This window comes from Bos grunniens, chromosome 14 (assembly GCF_055505025.1).
Source record: "Bos grunniens cultivar Pamir isolate PY7600 chromosome 14, Bosgru_T2T1.0, whole genome shotgun sequence".
Classification (NCBI taxonomy): domain Eukaryota; kingdom Metazoa; phylum Chordata; class Mammalia; order Artiodactyla; family Bovidae; genus Bos; species Bos grunniens.
This window is the reverse complement of record NC_141178.1, coordinates 55,108,831-55,125,335: the sequence shown is the minus strand read 5'-3', so window position 1 is coordinate 55,125,335 and position 16,505 is coordinate 55,108,831.

Genomic DNA, 16,505 nt, shown 5'->3' with positions numbered 1-16,505 from the left:
GGTCGCACAGAGTTGGACATAATTGAAGCAACTTAGCACACAGTTGGAGAAGGCGATGGCACCCCACTCCAGTGTTCTTGCCTGGAGAATCCCAGGGACGGGGGAGCCTGGTGGGCTGCTGTCTACAGGGTCACACAGAGTTGGACACGACTGAAGTGACTTAGCAGCAGTAGCAGTAGCAGCACACACTAGAAGAAATACTTATTTCAAAGAAATGGCAGCTCAGAATGTGTGGACAGGGAGGGGCTGAACTAATGCTCCTCAGCCAGCCTGGGCTCCTGTGTAGCACAGAAGACACTAGAAATTTCAGTTTCCTATAGGGGGAGGGGAGCTGGGTGAGCTGGGAGCCTCAGGTGGGCTCATTTTAGCATGAGCTAAGTGACCCTGAATCCAAGGGCTGATGGACAGGCCCCTCAGGATTCACACAAATGACCTTGACCTTGAATTGCACTAGTCGGAGCTGGAGAGGGGCCTGCTCAGCAGTGGCGGGTGCTGGGCTCCCAGGAGCTGGGCCTGGCTGAGCAAACACACAGGGAGTTACACCAGCAGGACCTGAGCAGGAACACAGGCAGGACTCTCTGGTTAAGACAGATGCACCCATCTCAGTAGAGACCAGCCAGAGGACAGTCAGGACTGGGGGCCAGTGCAGGGGACTAGCCAGCACCTTGGGCCAGGCCAGGGGCCCTCCCCTACCATCTGCACATCAGGAGGACTGGCCACTGCTCCTTTAGACAGCAGCCACCTGGGGGAGGAGCGGCGGCGGGTGGGGAGGAACAGGTCTGTAGGGTGAAGCAGCACCAGTGGGCGTGTACCCACAGTGATGACCTGGACTGCAATACACTGAGTGGCCACCAAGTTTGCCTCTGCCCCACCTCCTCGGCCTTGCCCAGGGAAGTGGAGGCTGGTGAGGAGCAGATGACAAGAGAAAATAAAAGGTGTCATTCATTTGTTTTTATGAACCAGGTATGTTAACACTGCAAACTATCCTCTTTGAGGTCCTGGGGCCATGAGAAGAGCAGCTTTAGACAGAAACCAAGTGGTAGCCTGAGACTCAGACAGAAAAGAGCACAACTATCCTCAATAGTCATAACAGCTCAAGGTGGTGAAGCCTGACTGGGCAGGGGTAGAGGAGGGAAATAGGGGAAGGCCCAGCTCACAGCAGGAGCCCCTGACCAGAGAGGGAAGCTGACCGACCCAGAAGATGGTACCTGTGCTTCTAATCTGCTGTCAACTTGCTGGGTAATATAAGTGTGTTCTGCAATTACTCTAATCCATGGAGCTCTGTCTCATCTAAATTGCCTCTATTGAGGATTTGGAAGTCCCTAAAAAGCTAGTAACATTAAACACGCATTTGACACTCAAATGTGCTCCACTCTACTGTTCTCAGTAGAGTTCGATTGGAGGAATTGAATGGGAAAGACCAAAAAAGAAAAATTCCAAGGCTCAGAGGATTACAGTGTGAAAGTGTCTTGAGAAGGCAATGACTGAATAGGCTCTGGACTGCTGTGCGAATGCCCTCGTTAATCCCACAGTTTCACAGCATCTTTTATTTTTTTTTTTCTGTTGGTTTTGAATTAGAAGATAATTGCTTTACAATGTTGTATTGATTTCTGCTGTGCTACAACGTGAATCATCTATATGTATACACATATCCCCTTCCATCCCACCCCTCTAGGTCATCACAGCTAGCTGAGATGACCTGTGTTATACAGCTGTGAGGAGCTGTATAACTGTTACACAGTTACACTATATAGCTGTTATACAGCTGTTGCAGCTGTATAACTGTGAGCTGTTATGCAGCTCACAGGAGCTGAGCTCCCTGTGTCATACAGCAGCTTCCCAATTAGCTATGCATTTTACACGTGAAAGTGTTAGTAACTCAGTTGTGTCCAATGCTTTGTGACCCCTTGGACTGTACTTCTGTTTATGCGATTCTCCGGGCAAGAAGACTGGAGTAGGTTGCCATTCCCTTCTCCAGAGGATCTTCATGATCCAGGGATCTAACCCACGTCTGCTGTGTTGCAGGCAGATTTTTTACTGAGCCAGTATATGTCAATACTACTCTCCCAATTTGTCCCACCCTCTTCTGCCCTTTCCAAATTTGCTGGCATATTGACTGCAGCACTTTTACAGTATCATCTTTCAGGATTTGAAATAGCTCAACTGGAATTCCATCACCTCCATTAGCTTTGTTTGTAGTGATGCTTTCTAAGGCCCACTTGACTTCACATTCCAGAATGTCTGGCTCTAGGTCAGTGATCACACCATCGTGATTATCTGGGTCATGAAGATCTTTTTTGTACAGTTCTGTGTATTCTTGCCACCTCTTCTTAATATCTTCTGCTTTTGTTAGGTCCATACCATTTCTGTCCTTTATTGAGCCCATCTTTGCATGAAATGTTCCCTTGGTATCTCTAATTTTCTTGAAGAGATCTCTGGTCTTTCCCATTCTGTTGTTTTCCTCTATTTCTTTGCATTGATCACCAAGGAAGGCTTTCTTATATCTCCTTGCTATTCTTTGGAACTATGCATTCAGATGCTTATATCTTTCCTTTTCTCCTTTGCTTTTCACTTCTCTTCTTTTCACAGCTATTTGTAAGGCCTCCCCAGACAGCCATTTTGCTTTTTTGCATTTCTTTTCCATGGGGATGGTCTTGATCCCTGTCTCCTGTATAATGTCACAAACCTCATTCCATAGTTCATCAGGCACTCTATCTGTCAGATCTAGGCCCTTAAATCTATTTCTTACTTCCACTGTATAATCATAAGGGATTTGATTTAGGTCATACCTGAATGGTCTATTTTTCATTCCAATCCCAAAGAAAGGCAATGCCAAAGAATGCTCAAACTACCGCACAATTGCACTCATCTCACATGCTAGTAAAGTAATACTCAAAATTCTCCAAGCCAGGCTTCAGCAATACATGAACCGTGAACTTCCTGATGTTCAAGCTGGTTTTAGAAAAGGCAGAGGAACCAGAGATCAAATTGCCAACATCCGCTGGATCATTGAAAAAGCAAGAGAGTTCCAGAAAAACATCTATTTCTGCTTTATTGACTATGCCAAAGCCTTTGACTGTTTGGATCACAATAAACTGTGGAAAATTCTGAAAGAGATGGGAATACCAGACCACCTGACCTGCCTCTTGAGAAATCTGTATGCAGGTCAGGAAGCAACAGTTAGAACTGGACATGGAACAACAGACTGGTTCCAAATAGGAAAAGGAGTATGTCAAGGCTGTATATTGTCACCCTGCTTATTTAACTTATATGCAGAGTACATCATGAGAAACGCTGGGCTGGAAGAAACACAAGCTGGAATCAAGATTGCCGGGAGAAATATCAATAACCTCAGATATGCAGATGATACCACCCTTATGGCAGAAAGTAAAGAGGAACTAAAAAGCCTCTTGATGAAGGTGAAAGAGGAGAGTGAAAAAGTTGGCTTAAAGCTCAACATTCAGAAAACGAAGATCATGGCATCCGGTCCCATCACTTCATGGGAAATAGATGGGGAAACAGTGGAAACAGTGTCAGACTTTATTTTTTTGGGCTCCAAAATCACTGCAGATGGTGACTGCAGCCATGAAATTAAGAGACGCTTACTCCTTGGAAGGAAAGTTATGACCAACCTAGATAGCATATTCAAAAACAGAGACATTACTTTGCCAACAAAGGTCCATCTAGTCAAGGCTATGGTTTTTCCAGTAGTCATGTATGGATGTGAGAGTTGGACTGTGAAGAAGGCTGAGCGCTGAAGAATTGATGCTTTTGAACTGTGGTGTTGGAGAAGACTCTTGAGAGTCCCTTGGACTGCAAGGAGATCCAACCAGTCCATTCTGAAGGAGATCAGCCCTGGGATTTCTTTGGAGGGAATGATGCTGAAGCTGAAACTCCAGTACTTTGGCCCCCTCATGCGAAGAGTTGACTCATTGGAAAAGACTCTGATGCTGGGAGGGATTAGGGGCAGGAGGAGAAGGGACGACAGAGGATGAGATGGCTGGATGGCATCACTGACTTGATGGACGTGAGTCTGAGTGAACTCCGGGAGTTGGTGATGGACAGGGAGGCCTGGCGTGCTGCGATTCATGGGGTCTCAAAGAGTCGGACACGCCTGAGTGACTGAACTGAACTTCTGCCCTAGCTGTGCTCCCAACCATCTTATTCTGCCTAGATTGAGGAACATGGACTGGAAAAATGTAAGAGGATGTTCAAGGAAAGGGGTTCCCCAAAATTTCTCAAGGGCTCTCATCATTTAATATTTTCTCATGAAATCCCCCTATCCAGAGTTGTATTAAGCCCCAAATCCTTTAGTCTGGAAATACCCTTCATACCTTTTCTTTGTAAGTTACAGTTTAAGTCTCTTTTGCCTTTAGTCCAGAGCATCTTCTATGTAGATTATCCTTCACCAGCAGCTTTGTTATCTCACTGGAGAACCCAAGGTTAATGCTGCATCCAAGGCCATGACCTTTGTATTTTCCAGCTCATCATCTCTACAAATATGACCCAGTAATTGGTCTTCTTTTTCTTTAGAGAGATTTTTTTTTTTTTAAGTGAAGCACCATTTTAAAATGTGTAATTCAGGTGTGGATACCTCCTCACTATTTATAGACTTAATTATAGATTGTAAAACTAACTATAATCTCTATGGTGTTTCCCTCTGAAATTGCTCCAGATAGTCTCCATTAAATTTCACTACATCTTTGTGAAGTTTGGCCAGAAGATCAATTCTTTTGCTTTAATAGAAAGAAGAGAAGGAAAGTGGTTTGTCCAAGGTCAATCACCCAATTAGCACTGAAACCTTACCTAAAGGCCAGGTCACGTGATCCCTGCTTCTGTGCTCTATCAGGAAACCGTGTTGTCCCCAGATCCTGTGGTGGTGCCAGTTCAGCTGAAGCAGGCGGACCTCCCCTGAGGTACTCGGCCAGACAGAGAGCATGTAGCCCACCATAGGGGCCACTCTGTCCTCACCCTCAGGCCAGACAGCGGCATCGCTAAATAGATTACATAGTACCGTACTGCACTGTACCATGCTATATATAGATACATCACACCATAGTAGCTACTCCCAGTGAATCACAGGCTTCCTGATCCATTGCTCTTTGGAGCTATTGGTTCTATTTCTTGGGCTTTTGATTCCTTCTCTGAAATGTCCCTCACTTCAGAAAAGAAAAAAAAAGGCCATTGTTGTAGGTGAGTGGCTATCTCAATTTGCTTTCTGCTAGTGAAATTTTGAGAGTCTAAATGTCCTCATGCAATCTGAACAATGTTAGTGCCTCTAAATGGAAGCTGGTGGCTTTTATGCTTGGGTAAAACATTTGCTTAAATTTCTTAGAAGCCCTTCTACCTAGTCGAAAGGCATTTCTCGACACTACTCTAAATCGTTTGTAGATCTTAATTTTTTTTATAGCCATGTTTTTGATTTGGTCATCACCATTAAGAATTTTACTGCATGGTGAAGTGGGATGTGAGAAAGTTTTATTTTCTCAGTTGGTACTGAGGCTTTTAAATTCCCTCTAAATTCTGCTTTAAAACTAAATCTTGAATAGAGAACAAGATGGCAGAGGAGTAGGTGAACGTGGAGTACATCTCTTTCCACAGATACATCAGGAACATACCTTCAGACACAGAAGTGCATGAAGAGCACCAGCTGAGAGCAGACAGGAGTACCTGACCAGCAGAAAAGAATATACAGACCCATGCAAAACTCGGTAGGATGAAGAAACTAAGGAGAAAAACAGGAATGTTAGTAGACTGGACCTGCCCTCGGTGGGTGAGGGAACTGAAGCAGGGGTCTGATCCCCATGTCGGGGCCATTGTCTGAGTCAGAGGAGAAACATATAAGGCTGAGAGTGAAACAGCAGATCTGTGGCAGCCTAAATGGAATGAGAATCAGATGGTCCAAGCTGCAGCCATACATACCCTAACTGCACAGTGGCTGGGAGCTGAAGTTTAGGGATTGTGGAGCAATCCCTGGTGAGGGCTGCTGTTGACTGCAGAGAGAAGGATCAAGGGGATGTGAGGAAGAAGATCGTGGTGGGAAATGCCTGTGGCGGAAAACCCAGCAGCCATGGAAGCAACGTTATACTAATGAGTCATGCAAAGGGAGTGGAGCCATCACCATAGCCTCTCTCTCTCTCCACACTCCAGCATGGGCAACTGAACAATAGAGAGGCTGGACCATTAAACGCCTGATGAACTGAACTACAGAGTAGTTCACCCACCCAGGGTGCCCCTTTAACTGCTTGACATGCCGATCTACAGAGTAGGACCCGGGGGGGAGCTGCAGGGGCCCTCTATGTGTTCAGCCTGATGTGCTGAACAACAGAGAAGGACGCCAGGCAAGGAAGCCCTCTAAGTGACTGAATGGGGGGAGCTATGGAGAAAGACTGGCCGAAGAGGCCTTCTGATTGCCAGCTACAAGAGGCTCGAAAAAAGACTCTGATAGGGCCATAACTCCTGCAGCAGAGGCAGTCCGTGTCCCTGCATACGGCCAGGGTCCCCACAAGCCAAGCAGCTGCGCCACCTTCACGCTCAACTCTCACTGGGGCAGAGCTGCCACAGGCAAAAAAAGTCTTGTGCCTATGCACAAGCTCAGGGTTGCTTTGGTAGTGTCCGACTCTTTGTGACCCTGTGGACTGTGGCCTGCCAGCCTTCTCTGTCAGGGAGGGGGTTCTCCAGGCAAGAATACTGGAGCGTATGGGTCAATACTGGTTGCCATATCCTTCTAGAACACTATATTTCCTGCTGCCCTAGCCACCAACTCCCCTGAGTACCTGGTGCTGCCAGAACCCCTGCAACCCAAGCAGCTGTACCACCTCCACACCTGGCCCTCACAGAGGCAAACCCAGTCCTCTAGGGCAACCTCAGGAGCAAACCCCAGTGGACAACCCACATGCAGAGATGGAAATAAAACTGCAATTGAAATCCAGGGGCAGTGTGACTAAGGAAGAAAACCCAAAACCCTCCCACTAGCTGTACAAGCTGCAGATTAAATTCACATGATCAACTAGGCAGACTCTGTGTCTGTGGAACAGAGAAGGTCACTAAGAGCTCCCACAAAAGAAAATGTACTAGTTCTGATAGCTGTGGACATTGGAGGCAAGAACAGAGGAGTAAGAACAGATTAGAATCTGAGCTGCCCACCGTTTATAATAGCCAGGACTGGAAGCAACCTAGATGTCCATCAGCACACAAATGGATAAGCAAGCTGTGGTACATATACACAATAGAGTATTATTCAGCCATTAAAAAGAATATATTTGAATCAGTTCTAATGAGGTGGATGAAACTGGAGCCTATTATACAGAGTGAAGTAAGCCAGAAAGAAAAACACCAATATAGTATACTAATGCATATATATGGAATTGGTATATATAAGAAAGATGGTATTGATAATCCTGTATGCGAGACAGCAAAAGAGACACAGATATATAGAACAGTCTTTTGGACTCTGAGGGAGAGGGCGAGGGTGGGATGATTTGGGAGAATGGCATTGAAACATGTATAATATCATATGTGAAATGAATCACCAGTCCAGGTTCGATGCATGATACAGGATGCTCGGGGCTGGTGCACTGGGATGACCCAGAGGGATGGTATGGGGAGGGAGGTGGGAGGGGGGTTCAGGATGGGGAACACGTGTACACCCGTGGCAGATTCATGTGGATGTATGGCAAAACCAATACAATATTGTAAAGTAATTAGCCTCCAACTAAAATACATAAATTTATATTAAAAAAATAGGATCATCTTTTAGTATTTGGACATTGTTGAAAAGACTATTGTTTCTCCATTAAATTAATTGCCTTTGAAAAAAAGAAAAAAAGAATCTGAGCTGCCCCCAGGTCAGCACAGTGTTGGAGGGCATCCTAGGAAGGTGAGGTGGACTGTGACTCCCAGCGAGGGAAAGGACTCTGATAGCAGTGACACAAGAAAAACATTCATTATTCTTATGTTTTGACTTGTTCTGTAGATTCTTTTGCTTTTTGTTTGTTTGTTTGTTTTCCTCCCCCCGCCCCATTGTAGTTATTGATTTTATTGGCACTATGAAATCTAATTAAGCTTTTGAGTTTTTTTTTTTTCTTTTTTTTCTCAGTCACATTTTTTATTGTTATTATAAACTTCTGCCTCTATGTTGGGCTTTTACAGTTCTGGGGAGTTTTTTTATTTTCTCTTTTTTTAATTTTAATTTTTCAAACCTATTATTATTTTTTCTACATTTATTCCTTTGCTTTTCCTACTGTTCTTTTACCCTTGCAGTTAATCTTTGATATATAAAAATCTTCTTTATATACCTCTCTTTAACTTTGTATATCTATTCTTTCTTTCATCTCTTTCTTTCCTTTAGCCTCAACATATTTGTTAGTTTTCTTGTCATTGCTTTATTCCTCAATTGGCATCTTGCATTAGTTTTGCTTTCCAGTTTGTGCTATAGTTAGTTTTGTTCTGATAGACATAATTTTTGGTTCCCTTTGTTCACCAGGTCAATATATTGTACTTTATTTTTGTTGGAATGCTTTTATTTTGCTTATGGGTGTATAATGAGAGTGTGATCACTCACCTAGAGCCAGATATCCTGGAATGTGAAGTAAAGTGGGCCTTAGGAAGCATCACTATGAACAAAGCTTGTGGAGGAGATGGAATTCCAGTTGGGCTATTTCAAATCCTGGAAGATGATGCTGTGAAAGTGCTGCACTCACTATGCCAGCAAATTTGGAAAACTCAGCAGTGGCCACAGGACTAGAAAAGGTCAGTTTTCATTCCAATCCCAAAGAAAGGCGATGCCAAAGAATGCTCAAACTACCACACAATTGAATTCATTTCACATGCTAGTAAAGTAATGCTCAAAATTCTCCAAGCCAGGCTTCAGCAATACGTGAACTGTGAACTTCCAGATGTTAAAGCTGGTTTTAGGAAAGGCAGAGGAACCAGAGATCAAATTGTCAACATCCGCTGGATCATTGAAAAAGCAAGAGAGATCCGGAAAAATATCTATTTCTGCTTTATTGACTGTGCCAATGCCTATGACTGTGTGGATCACAATAAACTGTGGAAAATTCTGAAAGAGATGGGAATACCAGACCACCTGACCTGCCTCTTGAGAAATCTGTATGCAGGTCAGGAAGCAACAGTTAGAACTGGACATGGAACAACAGACTGGTTCCAAATAGGAAAAGGAGTATGTCAAGGCTGTATATTGTCACCCTGCTTATTTAACTTATATGCAGAGTACATCATGAGAAATGCTGGGCTGGAGGAAGCACAAGCTGGGATCAAGATTGCCGGGAGAAATATCAATAACCTCAGATATGCATATGATACCACCCTTATGGCAGAAAGCGAAGAAGAATTAAAGAGCCTCTTGATTAAAGTGTAGGAGGAGAGTGAAAAAGTTGTCTTAAAGCTCAACATTCAGAAAACTAAGATCATGAAATCTGGTCCCATCATTTTATGGCAAATAGATGGGGAAAGAGTGGAAACCATGGCTGAATTTATTTTTCTGGGCTCCAAAATCACTATAGATGGTGATTGCAGCCATGAAATTAAAAGATGCTTACTCCTTGGTAGGAAAGTTATGACCAACCTAGACAGCATATTAAAAAGCAGAGATGTGGGGAGCATGTGATTTTTTTTAAAAAAATAAAAAAAAAAAAAAAAAAAAAAAGCAGAGATGTTACTTTGTCAACAAAGGTCCGTCTAGTCAAGGCTATGATTTTTCCAGTGGTCATGTATGGATGTGAGAGTTGGACTATAAAGAAAGCTGAGCACTGAAGAATTGGTGCTTTTGAACTGTGGTGTTGGAGAAGACTCTTGAGAGTCCCTTAGACTGCAAGGAGATCCAACCAGTCTATTCTGAAGGAGATCAGTCCTGGATGTTCATTGGAAGGACTGATGTTGAAGCTGAAACTCCAATACTTTGGCCACCTGATGGGAAGTGCTGACTCATTTGAAAGACCCTGATTCTGGGAAAGATTGGGGGCAGAAGGAGAAGGGGACAAGAGAGGATGAGATGGTTGGGTGGCATCACCGACTCAATGGACGTGGGTCTGGGTGGACTCTGGGAGTTGGTGATGGACAGGGAGGCCTGGTCTGCTGCGACTCATGGGGTCACAAAGAGTCGGACACAACTGAGCGACTGAACTGAATTGAACTGAACTGTATATGTGTATATTCAGTCACACATTTTATTGTTGTTATAAACCTCTCCTTCTATGCTGGGCCTTTGCAGTTCTGTGGAGCTTTCCTTTTTCAAATCTCACTTAATGCCACAATAATTGGAATCTTCGTTCCTGACCAGAGATCAAGCCCTGAGCCTTTGGAGTGGGAGCACTGACTCCAAGACCCTAGACTACCAGAAAGCTTACCCTAGGGAGTATCAAATAGTGAGAACTCACACAAAGGAAACCACTGGCATACAGGACCCAGCATCACCCAGCCACCAGTAGCACCCTGTGCAGGGCACCTCATCTAAACAACAAACAAAACAAAAATACAAACCCAATCATCAGCAGACAGGATTACCACCTCACTCAGCCTGGCTCACCAGAGGAAAAACAAACAAACAAACAAAAACTCAGCACAAATCTCACCCTATAAGAAGCTTACACAAACCACTGGACCAACCTTAGGTGGGCAGAAATCAAAAGGAAGAAAGAATTCTTCTTTTTGGAGCCTGGGAATAGGAGACCTCAAACAATAAGTTAAAAAATAAATAATGAAAAAGCAGAGAAGTGCTACACAAATGAAGGAGCAAACTATAAACACAGAAGTCCAAATAAATGAAGAGGAAATGGACAAACTACCGGAAAAAAATTCAAAATAATGGTAGTAAAGATGATCAAAAACCTTGAAAGCAAAATGGAGAAAATGCAGGAATCGATTAACAAAGACCTAGACGAATTAAAGAATAAACATACATCCAACACAATTAATGAAATTAATAGCAGGATATCTGAAGCAGAAGAATGAATCAGTGAGCTGGAAGATAGAATGGTAGAAATAACTTCTGAAGAGCAGAATAAAGTAAAAAAAGAAAGAAAGAAAAGAACTGAGGATAGTCTCAGAGACCTCTGGGACAATATCAAATGCACCAACATTCGAATTATAGAGGTCCCAGAAGAAGAAGCACCACTCCAGTACTCTTGCCTGGAAAATCCCATGGACGGAGGAGCCTGGTAGGCTGCAGTCCATGGGGCCTTGAAGAGTTGGACACGACTGAGCGACTTCACTTTCACTTTTTACTTTCCTGCATTGGAGAAGGAAATGGCAACCCACTCCAGTGTTCTTGCCTGGAGAATCCCAGGGACGGCGGAGTCTGGTGGGCTGCTGTCTGTGGGGTCGCACAGAGTCAGACACGACTGAAGCAGCTTAGCAGCAGCAGCAGCAGCAGAAGAAGAAAAGAAAAACAAAGGGTAAGAGAAAATTTTTGAAGAGACCATCGTTGAAAATTTTCCCAACATAGAAAAGGAAATAGTCAATCAAGTCCAAGAGGCACAGAGTCCCATACAGGATAAACCCAAGGAGAAAGATGCCAAGATACATATTAACCAAACTAACAAAGACTAAACACAAAGAAAGAACATTAAAAGCAGCAAGGGAGAAGCAACAACTAACATACAAGGGAAACCCCATTGCTTAACAGATGATGTTTCAGCAGAAACTCTGCAGGCCAGAAGGGAATGGCAGGATATATTTCAAGTACTGAAAGGGAAAAATCTACAACCAAAGTTACTGTACCTGACAAGGATCTCATTCATAATTGGTGGAGAAATCAAAAGCTTTTCAGACAAGCAAAAGTTAAGAGAATTCAGTACCACCAGACCAGCTTTACAACAAATGTTAAAAAGACTTATATAGTCAAGAAATACAAGAGAAGAAAAAAAATCTACAAAATCAACCCCACACAATTAAGAAAATGGCAATAGGAACAAACATATCAATAATTACTTTAAATCTAAATGGGTTACATGCTCCAACCAAAAGACACAGACTGGCTGAATGGATACAAAAGCATAAGTTCAGTCACTCAATCGTGTCCAACTCTTTGTGACCCCATGAATTGCAGCACGCCAGGCCTCCCTATCCATCACCAACTCCAGGAGTCTACCCAAACCCATGTCCACTGAGTCGGTCATGCCATTCAGCCATCTCATCCTCTGTTGTCCCCTTCTCCTCCTGCCCCCAATCCTTTCCATTGTTAGGGTCTTTTCCAATGAGTCAACTCTTCTCATGAGGTGGCCAAAGTATTGGAGTTTCAGCTTCAACATCAGTCCTTCCAATGAACACCCAGGACTGATCTCCATTAGGATGGACTGGTTGGATCTTCTTGCAGTCCAAGGGACTCTCAAAAGTCTTCTCCAAGACCCATATATATGCTGTCTACGAGAAACCCACTTCAGATCAAGTTGCATATAGAATGAAAGTGAGAGGATTAAAAAATATATCCCATGAAAATGGGAAGCAAAAGAAAGCTGGAGTAGCAATCCTCATATCAGATAGAATAGACCTTAAAATAAAGAAGACTACAAGAAATAAGGAAGGACTCTATATAATGATCAAGGGATCAATCCAAGAGGAAGATATAGCAATTGTAAATATCTATGCAGCCAACATAGGAGCACCGAAATACACAGGACAAACACTAACTGACATAAAAGGAGAAATTGACAGTAACACAATAATAGTAGGAGACTTTAACACTCCACCCACACCAATGGACAGATCACCAAAACAGAAAATTAATAAGGAAACACAATTCTTAAATGATACATTGGATGAGATGGATCTCGTTGATATCTTCAGGACATTCCATCAAATGCAGAAGAATACACCTTCTCAAGTGCACATGAAACATTGTCCAGGATAGACCACACCTTGGGTCACAAAAAAAATTAAGTAAATTTTAAAAAATTGAAATCATATCAAGTATCTTCTCTGACCACAATGCTATGAGACTAGATATCAATTACAAGAAAAAAACTGTAAGAAACAAAAACACATGGAGATTAAACAGCATGTTTCTAAATAACCAACAGGTTACTGAAGAAATCAAAAGGGAAATCAAAAAACTTCTAGAAACAAATGACAGTGAAAACATGACAACTCAAAACCTATCAGTTCGGTTCAGTTTCAGTTCAGTCGCTCAGTCGTGTCTGACTTTGCAACCCCATGAATTGCAGCACGCCAGGCCTCCCTGTCCATCACCAACTCCCGGAGTTCACTCACACTTGTGTCCATCGAGTCGGTGATTCCATCCAGCCATCTCATCCTCTGTTGTCACCTTCTCCTCCTGCTCTCAATCCCTCCCAGCATCAGGGTCTTTTCCAATGAGTCAACTCTTTGCATGAGGTGGCCAAAATATTGGAGCTTCAGCTTTAGCATCAGTCCTTCCAATGAACACTCAGGACTGATCTCCTTTAGAATGGACTGGCTGGATCTCCTTGCAGTCCAAGGGACTCTCAAGAGTCTTCTTCAACACCACAGTTCAAAACCTATGGGATGCAGCAAAAGCAGTTCTAAGAGGGAAGTTTATAGCAAAACAATCCTACCTCAAGAAACAAGAAAAACATTGAATAGACAACATAACTTTACACCTAAAACAACTGGAAAAAGAAGAACAACAACAACAAAAAAAACCCCCCAAGATTAGTATAAGGAAAGAAATCATAATGATCCTAGCAGAAATAATTGAAAAAGAAATGAAAGAAACAATAGTAAAGATTAATAAAACTAAAAGCTGGTTCTTTAAGAAGATAAATAAAATTGACAAGCCTTTAGCCAGAATCATCAAGAAAAAAAGAGAGAAGAATCAAATCAACAAAATTAGAAATGAAAAAGGAGAGCTTACAACAGACAGTGCAGAATACAAAGGATTATAAGAGACTATTATGAGCAACTCTATGGCAAGAAAATGGATAACCTGGAAGAAATGGACAGATTCTTAGAAGTGTTCAATCTTCCAAGACTGAACTGGGAAGAAGCAGAAATTATGAACAACCCAATTATAAGCACTGAAATTGAAGCTATGATAAAAATCTCCCAAAGAACAAAACCCAGGACCAGATGGCTTCACAGGAGAATTCTATCAAACATTTAGAGAAGAGCTAATGCCTACCCTTCTGTTGCTGCTGCTGCTGCTAAGTCGCTTCAGTCGTGTCCGACTCTGTGTGACTCCGTAGACTGCAGCCCACCAGGCTCCCCCATCCCTGGGATTCTCCAGGCAAGAACACTGGAGTGGGTTGCCATTTCCTTCTCCGATGCATGTAAGTGAAAAGTGAAAGTGAAGTCGCTCAGTAGTGCCCAACTCCTAGCGACTCCATGGACTGCAGCCCACCAGGCTCCTCCATCCATGGGATTTTCCAGGCAAGAGTACTGGAGTGGGGTGCCATCGCCTTCTCTGGCCTACCCTTCTAAACTCTTTCAAAAAATTGCAGAGGAAGGAACACTTCCAAACTCATTCTACGAGGCCACCATCACCCTGATACCAAACCAGTCAAAGACAACACAAAAACAGAAAACTACTGGCCAATATCACTGATGAATATAGATGCAAAAATACTCAACAAAATTTTAGCAAACAGAATTCAGCAACACATCATAAAGCTCATACACTATGATCAACTTGAGTTTATTCCATGAATGCAAGGATTCTTCAATATACACGAATCATTGTGATGCACCATATTAACAAATTGAAAGATAAAAACCATATGATAATCTCAATAGATGCAGAAAAAGCCTTTGACAAAATTCAGCACCCTTTTATGGTTAAAACTCTTCAAAAAATGGGCATAGAAGGAACCTACCTCAACATAGTAAAGGCCAAATATGATAAGCCTAAGCAAACATTTTTCTCAATAGTGAAAAGTTGAAAGCATTCCCCCTAAGATCAGGAAGAAGACAAGGGTGTCCACTTTCACCACTGTTATTCAACATAGTTTTGGAAGTCCTAGCTACAACAGTCAGAGAAGAAAAAGAAATAAAAGGAATCCAGATCAGAAAAGAAGAAGTAAACTCTTACTGTTTGCAGATGACATGATACTGTACATGGAAAACCCTAAAGACAGTATCAGAAAATTATTAGAGCTAATCGGTGAATTTAGCAAGGTTGCAGGATACAAAATCAATACACATAAATCACTTATATTTCTATATACTAACAATGAAAAATCAGAAAGAGAAAGGAAGGAATCAATCCCATTCACCATTGCAACAAAAAGAATCAAATATCTAGGAATAAACTTACCTAAGGAGACAAATGGGGAAGGCAATGGCACCCCACTCCAGTACTCTTGCTTGGAAAATCCCATGGATGGAGGAGTCTGGTGGGCTGCAGTCCATGGGGTTTCGAAGAGTCAGATAGGACTGAGCGACTTCACTTTCACTTTTCACTTTCATGCATTGGAGAAGGAAATGGCAATCCACTCTAGTGTTCTTGCCTGGAGAATCCCAGGGACGGGGGAGCCTGGTGGGCTGCCGTCTATGGGGTTGCACAGAGTCAGACATGACTGATGCAACTTAGCAGCAGCAGCAGCATGGAGACAAAAGAACTGTACTCAGAAAATTATAGGATACTGATGAAAGAAATCAAGGATGACGTAAACAGATGGAGAGATATTCCATATTCTTGGGTAGGAAGAATCAATATTGTGAAAATGACTATACTACCAAATGCAATCTACAGATTCAATGCATTCCCTATCAAATTACCAATGGCATTTTTCATAGAACTAGAACAGAAAATTTCACAATTCATATCAAAACACAAAAGACCCTGAATAGCCAAAGCAGTCTTGAGAAAGAAGAATGGAGCTGGAGGAATCAAGCTTCCTGACTTCAGATTAGACTACAAAGCTACAGTCATCAAGACAATATGGTACTGGCACAAAAACAGAAATATAGACCAATGGAACAAGATAGAAAGCCCAGAAATAAACCCATGCACCCATGGGTACCTTATTTTTGACAAAGGAAGCAACAGTATACAGTGGGGCAAGACAGCCTCTCTAATACATGGTGCTGGGAAAACTGGACAGCTACATGTAAAAGAATGAAATTAGAACACTTCCTAATACCATACATAAAGATAAACTCAAAGTGGATTAAAGACCTAAATGTAAGACCAGAAACTGTAAAACTCTTGGAGGGAAACATAGGCAGAACACTTGACGTAAATCAAAGCAAGATCCTCTATGATCCACCTCCTAGAGTAAGGGAAATAAAAACAAAAGTAAATAAGTGGTACCTGATTAAGCTTAAAAGCTTTTGCATAGCAAAGGAAACTATAAGCAAGGTGAAGAGACAACCCTAAGAATGGGAGAAAATAATAGCAAATTAAACAACAGACAAAGGGTTAATTTCCAAAATACACAAGAAGCTCCTACAACTCTTTGCTAGAAAAACAAACAATACAATCAAAAAGTGGGAAAAAGACCTAAACAGACATTTCTCCAAAGAAGACATACAGATGGCTAACAAACACATGAAAAGATGCTCAATGTCAC